Source organism: Macaca fascicularis, chromosome 2 (assembly GCF_037993035.2).
Source record: "Macaca fascicularis isolate 582-1 chromosome 2, T2T-MFA8v1.1".
Taxonomy (NCBI): Eukaryota; Metazoa; Chordata; class Mammalia; order Primates; family Cercopithecidae; genus Macaca; species Macaca fascicularis.
The window spans coordinates 116,955,133-116,970,114 of NC_088376.1; the positions used below are offsets into that span (position 1 = coordinate 116,955,133).

At 48.5% G+C, this 14,982-nt stretch overlaps 1 protein-coding gene across 8 annotated transcripts in view; it reads right to left on the minus strand.

The window, feature by feature from the left end:
• Positions 1–14,982, minus strand: part of CHDH (choline dehydrogenase) — a 31,347-nt gene that overhangs the window by 13,924 nt on the left and 2,441 nt on the right. For 5 of the 8 annotated variants that reach the window (XM_045386059.2, XM_045386055.2, XM_005547405.5 and 2 more), the window contains exon 2: positions 10,998–11,068. The gene's annotated coding sequence lies outside the window, so the exon portion shown is untranslated. Of the gene's footprint in view, positions 1–10,997; positions 11,069–12,262; positions 12,427–14,982 lie in introns of all 8 variants that reach the window. The other 3 variants (XM_074032494.1, XM_045386056.2, XM_045386057.2) reach the window with 2 other exon arrangements.

Genomic DNA, 14,982 nt, shown 5'->3' on the forward strand with positions numbered 1-14,982 from the left:
GAGCATCAGGAAACATGATATACTTAGTAATAAACTTAAAATACATGCAGGACCTATATACTGAAAACTACAACACATTGACAGAAGTTAAAGATGACCTAAATAAACAACATGAATAGGAAGACCCAATATTGTTACGATGTCAATTTTCCCCAAATTGATTTATAGATTCGATGCAATGCCAATCCCAGCAGGCTTTTTTTTTTTTTTTGGTGGAAATTGAAATGTTGATTTCAAAATGTATATGGAAATACGAAGGACATAGAAAAAGTTATAGTTCAGTTGGTCATACAAAGAAACCCCAGACAGCAGTGAAAATGAAGAAAACATAGCACCTTACATCAACATGGATGAATCCTAAAAATATATTCAGCACACAAAAAGAAAATTATAGGAGGTTGTGGCCTAAATGAGATTATAGATATATATCTTCACATAAATTTGTATATATGTGAAGTTTTAAAACATGAAATTCATATATGCACCAAATATCAGGGCCCCAAAATACATGTAGCAAACAATGACAGATTTGAAGGGTGAAATAAACAGTCCTACGATCATAACTGGAGACTTCAATACTCCGATTTCAGTAATGGACAGAAGCCAGACAGAAGATCAGTAAGGAAATAGAGGATCTGAATAACACTATAAACCAGCTGGAGACCTAACAGATATATACAAAACATTCACTACAACAAGAGAATACACACTTTTTCCAAGTGCACATGGAACATTCTGCAGGAGACACCATATGTTAGGCAACAAAACAAGTCTTAATACATCTTAAAAGACTAAAATCAGGGAGAAGAGCAAGATGGCAAATCTCTATTTGCTCCATCAATCATCCCCCTCATCCCCCACCCCACAGGAACACCAAGTTTGACAACTATCTGCACCAAGGGAGCAATTTCATAGCAACCAAAAATCAGGCACCAGCTGGCCACAGTGGAGGAGAGCACCAAGAGGGCTCTTGGTTCCCTGATTCCAGGCCTTGGCTCTTAGGTGGCCTTTCCGGACCAACCCTGGACCACAGGGGAGCCCACTGCCCTGAAGGGTGAGTCTCAGGCCTGGCAGCATTCACCACAAGCTGACTGAAGAGCCCTTGGGCCTTCAGTGAATGCGGGTGGTATCCTGGCAGTCCTCCCTGTGGGCCTGTGGTGGTCGCCATGGTGTGAGGCCCCTCTGCCTGTGGAAAGGCAAGGGAAAAGTGGGAAGGACTGTGTCACATGGTATGAGTGCCAGCTCAGCTGCAGTAGAATAGAACATGAAGTAGCTTTCTAAGGTTTTTGACTCCAGTAGCTGGCTCCTGGACAGCATCTCTAGACCTGCCCAGGGCCTGGGGAAACTTGCCACCCCAAAGGGAAGGCCACAAGCCTGGCTGGCTTCACCGCTGGCTGACTGTAGAGCCCTGGGGCCTTGTGTGAATATAGACGGTAGCCACGTAGTGGTTACAGCAGGCCTTGGGTAAGACCCAGTCCTGTACTGACTTTAGGTCTGACCCAGCACAGTCCCAGTGGTGGTGGCCACAGGGGTGCTTGTGTCACCCTACCTGTAGATAAGTTATATTTCATCAAAATTAAACAATTTACTGCATCAAAGGATACTCTCAAGAATGAAATGACAATCCATAGGAGAAAGTATTTGCACACCATATATCTGATAAGAGATTAATATCTAGAATGTGTTTAAAACTATAACTCAACAACAACCCAAATAGAAAATGGCCAAAGGACTTGAATAGACATTCTCCAAGAAAGAAACACAAATGGCCAATAAACACATGAAAAGATGCTCAGCATCACTAATCATTATGAAAATATAAATAAAAACCACAGTGAATTACCACCTCACACCCATCAGGATGGCTATAATAAAGGCTGCAGTGAGCCGAGATGGCGCCACTGCACTCCAGCCTGGCAACAGAGCTAGACTCCATCAAAAAGAAGGAAAGAAAGGAAAGAAAGGGAAGAAAGGAAGAAAGGAAGAAAGAAAGAAAGAGAAAGAAGGAAGGAAGGAAGGAAGGAAGGAAGGAAGGAAGGAAGGAAGGAAGGAAGGAAGGAAGGAAGGAAAAGAAAGAAAGAAAAAGAAAGAAAGAAAGAAAGAAAGAAAGAAAGAAAGAAAAGAAAGAAAGAAAGAAAGAAAAGTAACAAGTGTTGATGAGATGAGGATATGGAGAAATGGGAACATTTGCACACTGCTGGTAGGAACGTAAAATGTTGCAAATTCTGTAGAAGACAGGTTAGCAGTTCCTCAAAAAGCTAAATACAGACCATGTGATCCAGTAATTCCACTCCTAGGTATATACTCCAAAAACCTGAAAGCAGAAACTTGAACAGATATTCTTACACCAATGTTTACAGCATCATTATTCACAATAGCAAAAAGGTGGAAACAACTCAAATGTCTACCAGCAGGTGAGCAGGGCCAGGCGCGGTGGCTCACACCTGTAATCCCAGCACTTTGGGAAGTCTAGGCGGGCAGATCATGAGGTCAGGAGATAGAGACCATCCTGGCTAACACGGTGAAACCCCATCTCCACTAAAAATACAAAAAATTAGCCGGGCATGGTGGCGGGCGCCTGTAGTCCTAGCTACTCGGGAGACTGAGGCAGGAGAATGGAGTGAACCAGGATCGCGCCACTGCACTCCAGCCTGGGTGACATAGCGAGACCCTGTCTCAAAAACAAACAAACAAAAATAGGTGAGTAGATAAACAAAATGTGCTCTGTGTGTGTGTGTGTGTGTGTGTGTATAAAAAATAGTATATTATTCAGCCTTAGAAAGGAATGAAATTCTGTCACATGCTACAACTTGGCTGCACCTTGAAAACATTATGCTAAGTGAAATAAGCCAGACACCAAAGGACAAATATTGTATGATTCCACTTACATTGAGTTACCCAGAACAGACAAATCCATAGAAACAGAAAATAGATTAGAGGTTACTAGGGGATGAGGGGAAGGAAACAAGGAGTTATTGTTTGGGGGAACAGAGCTTCTGTTTGAGGTGACAGAAAAAATGTGGAAACGGATAGTGGTGGTGATGAGTGCACAACACTGTGAAAATACTTAATGCCACTGAATTACGCTTAAAATGGTTAAATCACCAACAAAATCCTACATGCAACTGAATTCTAGATTTTGTTAAGTAAATCAAACCTATGAAGGAGAAAGGTATAGAGAAACTTGAGGATAGTAGTAACCTCCGAGCAGGGAGGTATTCCTGGGGGTTTTCATTTGCACCAGTCGTGTTTTCTTTCTTGATCTAGATGACAGGCACATGTGTGTTTGCTGTTGTGTAGTTTTACTGAGGGTCTGCAGTAAATGACAATAATTAAAATCGACAAGATCAAGAGGCAACAAAGGAGCTTCGCAAGGGGGCAGCGAGCCTACCCTGCAGGAGTGAAGACAGACCTCTTCGTCCTGAGGTGGCGCCAGGTCATTTACTCTTCTGGGCCCCAACCATTTGAAAACCCCACCCCGTATCACAACTCTGCTCCAACACCTCCCCTTGACACTCCCACCCTCCCCACACGAGGGAGGGGCCTCCTAAGCTGCTAGCCTAGTGCCCTCCCAGGCTGGCTGGGTGGGTGGGCGGGCAGACTGACTGGTGTGGGGCAGGAGTTCCAGGGAAGCAGCCCCTTCCACTTCCCTGGGCTGCCTGGGCAGGGAACGAGCTGCCTGGCATTGGCAGGATGGAAGGTGGGCAGGAATGGGAGCAGGGAAAGACAGGATAGCATGCGTCTTCATTTCCGTGTGTTGGCGTCGAAGTCCTGCCTGCACCCCTAGCCCACTCTGCTTCCTGAAACCAACCATGCCCAGGCCCAGTCTAGTGCTTGGACCAGAAGAGGACGATGTGGCTTTGCCAGCCACCATGCACGAGGAAGAAGAGACTTTTGCCTGCTCTACCTTCCAGTCAAGAGGAAAAGATTCATGTGACATGAGGCCTCCTGCGGCACTGGGCAGCCCCACCAAGCCACACCTTCCATCTGGCCAGCTGGCCTTGGTGCTGGACACCTGGTCCCTGCAGCGCTACTGTGCGGGAGGCAAGGCTTCGGTCAACTCGAAACCCCCGCCCCCAATGCCAGTGATGGCCGCAGTGGGTGGATCAAGCAGAGAGAGGAGTAACAAACACGGGGGCCACCACCTCCTACTGGTTATGGCTGGTGGCTTTCATTGCCATAGCCCTTTGTAGCAACAGCTAACAATTCTCATTTCAAATTCTCAAATCAGTAGTCAAAAACTGGCCAGGCGCAGTGGCTCAGGCCTGTAATCCCAATACTTTGGGCGGCCAAGGCAGGTGGATCGCTTGAGGTCAGGAGTTCAAAACCAGCCTGGCCAACATGATGAACCCTGTCTCTACTAAAAATACAAAAAAATTAGCCAGGCGTGGTGGTAGGTACCTGTAATCCCAGCTACTCAGGAGGCTGAGGCAGGATAATCTCTTGAACCCAGGAGGCAGAGGTTGCAGTGAGCCCAAATTGCACTCCAGCCTGGGGGACAGAGCGAGACTCCTTAAAAAAAAAGGGAGCCAAAGACTGCTATTGAAAAGTTTGCTGAATTTTGTGGTCAGAAAACTGATTGCTTTATATGACAAGACAGATTTCCATGTAATTTTGAGCATGTGGCCAATTGCACAACACATTTTATAACTTTAGTAGAGTGAAGTTGCAAAAGGTTCACGCCCGGAAGAAAATGCTTATGCACCATTCCAGGAGTACCCATATTTGCAACACATCTGCCCACAGAGTCACGCAGCTGGAGTACTGAGGAAGCTTCCTGAAAGGGCCCTTTGCGCAGGCCTCCCAGCAGCACTTTCTCCCTCACCACATCTTGGTGTGCACACGTGTTTTCTTTCTAGCTCTCGGCCAGTGCAGTGTACTGCACCCTATAGGATCAGATCCTTTGGCCACTACAGTCCTAGCTTTCACTGGTCGCCCAAGAGGTGAAGACAGAACTCCGGAGCGAGGCCAAGCCACACCAGCCTAGTCCTGCATGCAAAATGATGCCTAAAACTTGCTCAGCCTTTGGGGAGCTCAGGCTGGACAAGGCCCATGATAAACAATGATTCCACTTTGGGTTCAGCCTGGGAGCGCGTCAGCATTTCCAGAAAAACAGATGCAATTTAAAGGTACAGCCCTTTGTCTCAGCAATCCTGCTTCTAGGAATTTAATCAAGAGAGAGCTCTGCACAACCATAGGAAAACAAGCACAAGGGGCCTGTCCCTGTGTTGTTTACACCGGCAAAGAATTACAAACAACCTAACACTCCCCCAGTAGGGGACTGCCCATTAAAAAAGTGAGTCCATCCACACAAAAGAACCCTGTTAACACATTTAAGAAGTGGCCACCATAGCCCATGGTGGACAAGGCTTGGGTAGTCCCAGCACAAAGCTCAGCTACTCATGAGCTTCAAAGCCCAGAAAGTTACTTTACAGCCCTGAGCCTCGGCACCCTGAAGTCAGCACTGCCCCAGGCTTGCACTGACCTTCACCACCTGTGCCCATGGGCCAGGCTGATGATGACAGTCTTTTGGGGTGTGGTAAGGGCCATGGCCACCTTTACCCATCTGGGGGTCATTCACCAAAGAAGGATTCAGGGCAGGTCACCTGCTTTTTTCCATCTGGCCTTCTAGTACTGGCTTTGACCTGCAACCTCTGTGAAACCTCGAACAAGATTCCCTACATGCTAGGCTGGGCTTCGTGTGGGTAAGAACACATTGCTCTGTGGCTGCCTTTGTCTGATCATACAGCTCCATTAAACCAGGGGACCAAACTGAGTTATATTAAGAGGATCAGCTACCCCTGCTGAGCACATCACATGGGTTATCACATTTAAGCCCCCAAAGATGCTGGGTGGGGTGGAAGGTCTTCATCATCACTCCATCACCATCAGCTCCGTGTCACAGAGAGGGAAACCCCTGCCCCATGTCAAGCCAAAGGCTGGGACCCCCTCCACCACAGGCCCAACCAACAAAGCCACATCACAGGAGCCAAAAGGTCATAGTCAGCACACAAAAGGGTGCAAGACACCAAGTTCCCATGCCAGGAGTCTCAAGCCGAGAAGGCTTGGCTGCTTTCCTACAGCCCAGCAGAGACTCCCAGGAGCACAACCATCTGAATACCCAGCCCTGTGGTGGGCTGAGGGGAGTGCAGTGCAGTGGCCCAGGGCGGGAAGGATCCCAGTTTGAGAATGAGACCTGGCTGGGCCCAGAGGCAGTGGTGGTCCAGGGAGCAACACTTGGCAGCTGCTCCTCCTCCCACAGGAATCTCATGCCACCCCCAACCCAGGCCCCCCACCTCCCTAAGACAGTGGGACAAGCTTCCCCATGGCCCCCCAGGCCCTCTTGTCCTAAGCCCGATCAGGCCAGGCCCCTGCCTCTGTGGCCATCATCCAACTGTGAGCTTCACTCCCGGGGCTCCAGGTGCCTGGTCTACCTTCCCTTCCTCCTCAGGGCCTTTGCCTTTGTTCCCTCCTCCAGGTACAGGTCCTAACCTCCTTTCACCTATTCACTCCTCACTTTCCCTCGGGCATGAATTTCCCTGGGAAGACCTCCTTCACCACTGACCACATCCATCCTGGGACTTCTCTGTGCCACTTACTGGGACCTCAACAGGCTAATAGTGAGATGAGCTGTGGAAGGCCCACATCCCTGGCTGAGGGCTCCACGCCCCGCTCCCACCGTGTGCTGAGCCTGGCCTGAGGCTGGTGCTCCGTCATGCTGGCCGAGGAGACACATGCAGGGGATGAGGATGCACGCGGCCTACAGCAAACCCAACCTGGGCAGCCTGAGATATGGATGCTGAGCTCATACACCTGTGCCAGGACCAACAGAAGGCACCCCCTGGGAATGTTCTGGATCCAAACCTGGTGGTGGTTACCCAGGCATACACACAGATCAAAACCAACACGATGGACACTTTACTGTATGTCTGTTGCACCTCAATTAAAAAGTTTAAAACAATTTTTTTGAAAGCATCTTCTGGGCTGAGGCAGGATTGCTTGATGCAATTGAGGAGTTGAAGACCAGCCTGGGCAACACAGCAAGACCCAGAAATTTTTTCTAAAAAAAACTTGTTTTTTAATTAGCCAGGCACGGTGGTGTGTACCTGTAGTCCTAGCTACTCAGGAGGCTGAGGCAGGAGAATCACTTGAGCCCAGGAGTTCAAGGCTGCAGTGAGCTAGCACTGTTCCACTGCACTCCAGCATGGGCAACAGAGCAAGACCCTGTCTCTAAAAGGAAAAAAAAAAGGCATTTTCTTCAGTGTCAACTTTATCTTCCCAGGAATTTCTTCTCCCACATATTGATACACAATTAACAACTGAATTGGAAACTGCTACCTGGGAGATGATATTGGACAGTGTGCACGAGGCCACACCACTTGGCCTTGTGCCCTGGCTGCTCGGGCATAGCCCACCTGCCCTCTGGATCCTCCTGGTGAAGAGGGGCAGATGGGGCTGGGCTGAGGCTACAGGCTGCCAAAAAAACCCAAGGGGGAGCCCTGAAGTCTGACATCGCATCAGAGCTCTGCAGGCCTCACCGTGTAACCCAGGGCAGGGGTTTCCTGTTGATAAGGCGTGGGCGCTGGCCTCTGCGGGCCCCTCCGATGCCTGTGGCTCCTCCAAAGTGAGTCTGCCCTCCTGCCTCCCCTCTGCCGCCCCACAGTGGGTGCTTCCTCAGCCTGGGAACTTTGTGCTCCACATTCCAGGCCTCTGCCCTCCGCACACACCCCTCCACTCTCTAGCTGCTTCCCCACTTTCTAAAACCTTCACGGTGGTCTGTACCAAAAGCAGAGTGTATGTAAGGTGGGAGGCCAGGCACAGTGGCTCACACCTGTAATCCCAGCACTTTAGGAGGCTGAGGCAGGTAGATCACCTAAGGTCAGGAGTTCAAGACCAGCCTGGTCAACATGGTGATATCCCATCTCTACTAAAAATACAAAAATTAGCTGGGCGTGGTGGCACGCACCTTGTAGTCTCAGCTACTCAAGACCAAGGCAAAAGAATCACTTGAACCTGGGAGGCAGAGGTTGCCATGAGCCAAGATCACATCACTGCACTCCAGCCTGGGCAACAGAGTGAGACTCTGTCTCAAAAAAAAAAAAAAAAAGAGAGAGAGAGAGAATGTAAGATTGGAAACCTGGAGTTCTAACCCCCAGACAGGGGTGGGGGGCCCAGGCCACTCAACCTCCAGGGACGGCTCCTCGGGGTCACCTACCATTTCTTTCCCTCGCAGGCGTGTCTGTGGATCCAGTCTATGCAGGTGCTGTGGGCGCCCAGCCATGGGTAGGAGGCAGGGTGCAACAGAGGTCGCTACTGGGGAGACCCGAATCCCTTAGGGGCCCCTCCCAGAGTCAAGCACCTGATAGACTAGGGGGTGAGGGGATGCAGTGCCTCAGGCTGGCCCCTGAGGAAGACTGGCCACTCCGCTCCAGATGTGAACTCCCTGCACTCCGGGCTGCACTGTGCCTGGGTGAGTGGGATCTGTGGCATAGAGGGCCTCGGGTGAAAGTGGGGAGGTGGGTGTGGGTAAGCCAGAGCACAGCCAGAGGCAGGCCGAGGGGACAGAAGGCACTGGTGTCCCTGCTCTTATGCAGTAACATAGCAGCAAGAGAAAGACAACTGCTGTTCCCTCTCCAGGGGAGTTGAAGGCTCTTCCTCATGCCAGGCACAGGGCAGGCTTCAGAAGCCACGAGTTACCAAGCTCCCACCTGGCAGAGCCCATCCACAGAGCTGTTCTTCCTACCATGTGCATTCACTTACAGAGAGCAGTGGGGGAGAGCTGGAAGCCCCCAGAGCCAGGTACGCAGTAGGCACTCAATAAACGCTTGTCATGTGACTGGTATATAACAATGCACTATCCGGGGAGGAAAAGCAGACACAGAAGCTGAGGCCTAGGCGGTAGTAGCTTCTCTCATAAGGATGAGGCTGGTGCTGCAGAATCCGCCCGTTTTTGTCCACCCCTTGGACACCACCTGGATCAGGCCCCATCATCTTCCACTGGGACCCTCCCCACAACGTCCTAGCAGTGTCCCTGCTACTACTGCTGCCTCCTCAGGCCACCCCAGAACCAGCTCTCCACAGAGCAGCCAGGGTGATCTCAGAACAAGGGGGAGCCAGGACCAGCAGAAGGAGAAAAAGATATGGGTGAGGGTCAGCTGGGACTCACCAAGGTGACTTCACACACAGGAGGCAATTAAAAGACCGACTTCTCCATACAGTCCAGGCAGGGGTCTGAACGGGAGAATGCAACACCACCTACAAAACATCCTTGTCCAAAAGTTCAAACCTGAATCTGATCACACTTCTAGATCAATCCACCAACTCACAGGAAAAGCAAAGGTCAGAGCAACTTGCAAAGGTCCATCATCAGCAGAATCCAGGCGCAAGGAAACCCCACGCAGTTCTTCAACAATAAATCCAAGTATAGAATGGATAAAGGAGAGACAGATGAGAGAGAGAAAGGGAAGCCGACAGGCTGTGAGAGGAGCAAGGTCCAACCATGAGAATGTACTGTTCTTCACTGGACCCTGGTCATTTGAACACTGAGTACGTATGTGAGGATGTCAAGAAATCATTGTTTGTCAGATGTGACTATGATTCTGTGGTTATGTTGTTTAAACTCACCCTTTCAGGAACCTTTGTACATTGTTTGTGGGAATGTAAATTAGTACAGCCACTATGAAAAACAATATGGAGATGCCTCAAAACACTAAAAATAGAAACACCATATAATCCAACAATCCCACTACTGGGCTGGGTATATAGAAGAAATGAAGTCAATATATCAAAGAGATATCTGCACACCCATGTTTACTGCAGCACTATTCCCAAATAGCCAAGACATAGAATCAACCTAAGTATCCATTAATGGACAAATAGATTTTTTAAAAATATGATCCATATACAACTATTCAACTGTCAAAAAGAATGAGTTCTTGTCATTTGCAGCAACATGGATGGAGCTGGAGGTCATGATGTTAAATGAAATATTATTGCCAAGCACAGAAAGTCAAAAACCACATTCTCACTCATAGTGGGGGAGCTAAAAAAGTGGATCTCATGAAGACAGGGAGTAGATGGGTAGTTATCAAAGTTCAGGAAGGGAAGGGAGGATGGGGGGTTGAAGATATACAGTTAGATAGAAGAAATATCTAATCTACAGTTAGACAGAAGAAATGAGATCTAGTATTTGACAGGTCAGTATGGTGACTGTAGTTAACAATCTATTATACATTTCAAAATAACCAGAAGAGAATAATTCAACTATTTCTAACGATTTCTAAAGATAAATATTTAAGGCTGGGTGTGGTGGCTCACACCCCTTAATCTCAGCACCTTGGGATGCAGAGGTGGAGGTGGGAGGATTGCTTGAGGCCAGGAGTTCAAGACCAGGTTGGGCAACATTTTGAAACCCCATGTCTACAAAAATTTTTATTAGCTGGACATGGTAGCACACACCTGTAGTCCCAGCTCGTTAGAAGGCTGAGGTGGGAGGACTGCTTGAGTCCAGGAGTTCAAGGTTACATGAGCTATGATCCTGCCACCGTACCCCAGCCTGGATGACAGAGAAAGACCTTATCTCAAAAAAAAAAAAAAAGCTATCTAGGATTTGGCTTACAGTCACCCCGGCGATTAGTGGGACATACAAAACAGGACCCCCACGAGGTGATGCTAACAAAGTTATGTGATGAGAACACAAAATTCCCGTCTCCATCATCTCTTCTGGCTAATTTTATATAGGTTTCAAATCTTCCATGATAAAAAAGATTTTTGTAGTTGTTTGTTTGAAATCTCAGATCCCACTAGAGAAGTGAGGAAAAGCAGAAAGGTGGGAGCATTTCTGTGGCACAGGGCCTGGTGGACGGCGAGGGATTTCCAACGATTCCCCAGAAGCTTGGGGTGTTCTGCAAATGCTCATTGCCAGCTTCCTTTTTCAAGTAAACTTTTAACCCGTTTTTTTTTTTTTTTTTTTGAAATCTCAGTTAAAAAATACCTACCTCACACGCAGAAGTGACAGGATACGGTGCACTCTGTGACCAGGGCTGGCCTACGCACTCTTTGTGATTGTCTGAGAAAGATAAGTACAGAATCAAAAGTCAGAGGATAGAAACGTTTACAGTTTTATCATTTGACACAGCAACCTCATGTCTGTCGAGTCTAATAAGCAGATAACGGGCTTATCTTTTTATATATCTTCAATCTTCTTATAACAATTTTCATCATATTTTAAAAATTGGCCCATGAAAGATTAACATTTTAAAAACAATCATCTAGTCTTTCACCATGGAGAGTTTGAGAAGCACTGTTATGGACCAGACATGGATCCCCTGGAGACCCCAAATCCATCAGCTTAGGAGGTTGGCCAGAGACACCAGGACAAAGCTTCTCTTCCCACCATCTTCTGTGCTGACTCCAGTGCTTCCTATAAACGCATCACAGGCGCTGCAAAGCCTGTTTGATTTTCTGCGCTCATTGGCACACTTCCACACCAGTACAAGCAGAACCACTTCCAGCAGATACCTCTGTCGCCCAGGCTGGAGTGCAGTGGCAGGATCATAGCTCACTGCAAGGTCCAGGTTGTGTGCTGGGTGCCCCTGCTGGTCAAAGCACCTTGGCCAGCCATGGTTAGCCAGCCAATTTTCACATACATGCCCACTGCTGTTTCCCCTTCAAACTTCTGGATGGGTTTAACCGCAGAGGGTCCTCAGACTGCAAGGTGAGCGTTTGAAAAACTGACTGCTTCTTTGTATCAACTGGAAATCACTCTATCACTAAAATACTGAAATAAATCAGGAGCTGGGGCTAGTGTAAGACATCAACCTGCACCCATGGCCCCAGGTTTCTAGTGTGCTCCTGAAAATGGTATCACTGTTCTAACTATGATACACACACACACACAAATCACAAATATAAGGTTATAAAATAAACTCACAGGCTGGGTGCAGTGGCTCACGCCTGTAATCCCAGCACTTTGGGAGACCGAGGCTGGCGGATCACCTGAGGTCAGGAGTTCGAGACCAGCCTGGCCAACATGGTGAAACCCTGTCTCTACTGAAAATACAAAAATTAGCCGGGCGTGGTGTTTGGCTCCTGTAATCCCAGCTACTCAGGAGGCTGAGGCAGGAGAATCACTTGAACCCAGGAGGCAGCGGCTGCAGTGAGCGGAGATCACACCATTGCACTCCAGCCTGGGCGACAGGAGCGAAACTCTGTCTCAAAAATAAATAATAAATAAATGAATGAATAAACAAACTAAACTCACATGAATATGCAATGTCACCTGCGTCAGTTTCATGCATTGGTGTTCCATGTTCAAGTTTTACTACATTGAAAGAGAATTGAAAGTGGCTGGTAGTCAAGATCCTTAGGTTGCAGTCTCCACTCTGCTCACTCGTGGTTAGCATCCACGGGCCTTAGTTTCCTCATCTATGAAATGAAAACGCAACCACTCATTTCATAGGTTTTGTTGAGGGCCAAGAGCTAAAAATACATTTCAAAGAATTAAAAGGACCAGGTGCAGTGGCTCATGCCTGTAATCCTAGCACTTTGGGAGGCCAAGGCAGGAGGATTGCTTGAGGCCAGAAGTTCAATATCAGCCTCGGTAACATGGCAAGACCCCATTTCTAAACAATAAAAATAAAAAAAGAAAGAAAAAGTCAGGCATGGTGGTGTGCTGATGTGCACCTGTAGTCCCAGCTACCTGGGAGGCTGAGGCAGGAGGATTGCTTGAACCCAGTGAGCTATGATTGCACCACTGCACTCTGGCCTTGGCAACAGAACAACACTCTGTCTCAAAAAAAAAAAAAAAAAAAAAAAAAAGGAAAGAAAAGAAAAACAAAGCACAAAGCTAAAACCAAACCACCTAGTGATTTTATCATATTCACAGCATGGCCTGAGTTTCATCCTCCCTCTTCTTACATAGCCTCACTCATCTTGTTTCTTCCTCCATAAAGTGTGGAATGTGATGCTATATCTATGACCAATAATATTATTAATAACAAATACATTCAAGTATCATGGATCAAAAAATATACCATCAATCCTGTTGCATGTGCCCAACATAGGGCCCAACGTAGGTTGACAGGGTGGTCCTCCCTGCAGCCCTGTGAGGCTAACTTCATCACCCCTGTTTACAGATGGAGCTTTGAGAGAACAACAGTTCCTGCCTCCTCTGCATTCCAGGCTTTCTTTGAGACCCCAGTGTGATAACAACAATGTGAAAATCAATGCAAGTACCCAGGAGACAAGGCATAGGGACCACAGCCATGAACAGAACACATGTATGTGACTTCAAGGGGTTTCTCCTAGGAACCAGGACGAGTGGGATTAAAGCTGAGTTAACACCTGGCCTGAGTCTGTGGGCTTTTCTGGGTCAGCCCCTCCTACTACAGCAGAGAAAATGCGGTTTGGTAGCCCTGCTGGGAACAGTGGGGTGCATGCCCTCCGTGTGGCTTCAGGGTCTTTCCCTCAAAGCAGGCATTAAAGTTGACCAAGCTTAACCACCTGGAGCAGAACATGGGGTTGAGGGAGCACCGATGCCAGGAGTGCTCCTAACAGCTCCTCTCCCAGCTCAGGCTCACCACCAGAGTCCCTGGGAGACAGCCAGTATGTGCCAGAAACGGCTCACTCTTCACGAGACAATGAATCCACTGTTGACCAGCCAGGGCTTTGATTAATATTTGCAAAAGAATGAAGTGGAAAATTCCACCTGTGTGGGTGGAAGCTGGACCCGCGGGACATGTCAACAACCCTGATGGCCTTGTTCTCCCAGGGATGGATCAGGCAAAGAAGCAAAGGTCTGAATAACAATGACAGAATCTGGGGATTACCGTGATTCTTGGGTCCTAGGGAATTTTCCTTTTTTTTTTTTTTTTTGGTTCTGCCTCTCCTGCCCCTAAATTTACACAGCACTCTTAAATCCTTCAACTTGCTTTCCTATTTGCTGTTTCTTCTGTGTCTCCTAACAGCCCTGCTGGGGAGGCAGAACTGATGTCAGTCTCATGTTACAGATGGAGAAACTGAGGTTCCAAAAGACCAAGAGCCTCACTCAAGGCCAACAGATAGTGAATGAGTCACAGAACCAGGTGGTCTGGAAGCCAGGCATCTCACTACACCGTGGCTGCACAGAGCCTGTCCCTAGGGTCTGGGTCAGGGCCATGGGTACTTGACCCAGTGATCTTCCAGGCTCTGGCAGAGGCCCTGACCTTTGCTCTGCCTGTGAAGCAAGAGGAGGAAGTTCAAACCAGCTCCCCTGGGTGGGCAGTCACAGGCACTGGCCTTGGAGGAAGGTAGGTGTTAATTTATTCATCCATTCAAGCATTTAATGAGCACCTAGAAAGCCTCCCTTCCCCGCCCCCCCCCCGCCCCCCCCTCCCCGCACAAGAAGGCACACTGTCTGGTCACTCTTTCAGAAACCCAGACCTAGCAGAATTTATGACTGAAGGGAGAAGGTCAGAAAATCTCCAAAGGTCGCTTCTCTCATAGACTCAAATAACTTCATCGCTCCTATCACCACCCCATTTTACAGAAAAGGAAACTACTCTGAGAAGAGCAGTGACTTGCCAGAGCCTCTAGTTCAAAAAGCCACAAAGTTATCAGGATTAGGCACCCAAATAAATTGTGTCCCTTCCAGCAGGCCACCTGGGACCTCTCATGCAGGACTACTTGAGGCATGGCCTTCTGAGCCAGCAGGGCAGGGGGCGGGGGAACCCCCCCAGGGGACAGGCAGACACACCCTGTTTGCCCACCTCAACCTCCAGTTGTGGCTGCAGGGCCTGTCACACCCTCTCCTCCACTCCACAGCCCCAACTATGGAACTGAACCAGGTTGCACCCCATCCCTAAGCCCCAGGAGGCCAGGGCAGTGTCATCCTGAACCCAGGACAGCAGGAAAGCCATTTGGGCTGTGTCTTGGGTCTGCCTGGCAGCCCCTGCCTGGGTACTCCTCCTTCTTACTCACAGCTCAGCCACCTCCAGACCACCC